Source organism: Otolemur garnettii, unplaced genomic scaffold (genome assembly GCF_000181295.1).
Source record: "Otolemur garnettii isolate 467f Iridium unplaced genomic scaffold, OtoGar3 scaffold00018, whole genome shotgun sequence".
Taxonomy (NCBI): Eukaryota; Metazoa; Chordata; class Mammalia; order Primates; family Galagidae; genus Otolemur; species Otolemur garnettii.
Window position 1 is genome coordinate 25387950 of NW_003852413.1, and position 553 is coordinate 25388502.

Consider the following 553-nt stretch of genomic DNA (forward strand, 5'->3'; position numbering starts at 1 on the left):
CGGGTTCAAGCCTGGCCCCGGCCAAAACTGAAAAAAAAAAATCATTATAATTTTACAACAACCCCAGGAGGCAGTTGTGGTAATTATTTCCATGTTACCCATGAGGACACTAAGGCTCAAAATGGTTAAGTAATCTATCCCAAGCCATACCTGGTGTATAAAACAGAAATAGAATGCGGGTGCCAAGTGCAATGGCAAAGGTGAGCCCTGGTGCTGTGCAGTCCTAGAGGAGTCCCCATGAGGGCAAGAGAGCTTCCCAGAGGAATAGACTTTCCACTGGAGTTTTGAAAATAAGCAATCACTTCTCTGGCCAGTGAGAGAGGGCATTCCCAGGAGAGGGACCTGGCAAGTGCAAAGAGTGCTGGGCTGAGGGGTTTGGGGTGATAGGGAGCCGTTGGAGGATCAAAGGTGGGCAGTGTCACAGCTAGAGTGATCTCTGAGCAAGTTGCCCTGGGAATAAGACTGGAGGGGGCACTGGGTTAAGGGAGAGAGTCCAGTGGGCAGGGCAGAGATCAATGTGGAAAAGCTACAAAGCTGGGCTGAGGGCGGAGAG

The 553-nt window shown here is 50.6% G+C and overlaps 1 protein-coding gene across 1 annotated transcript in view; it reads left to right on the forward strand.

Moving 5' to 3' along the window:
- SRCIN1 (SRC kinase signaling inhibitor 1) overlaps positions 1 to 553 on the forward strand; it is a 41728-nt gene that overhangs the window by 28402 nt on the left and 12773 nt on the right. The window lies entirely within an intron of this gene.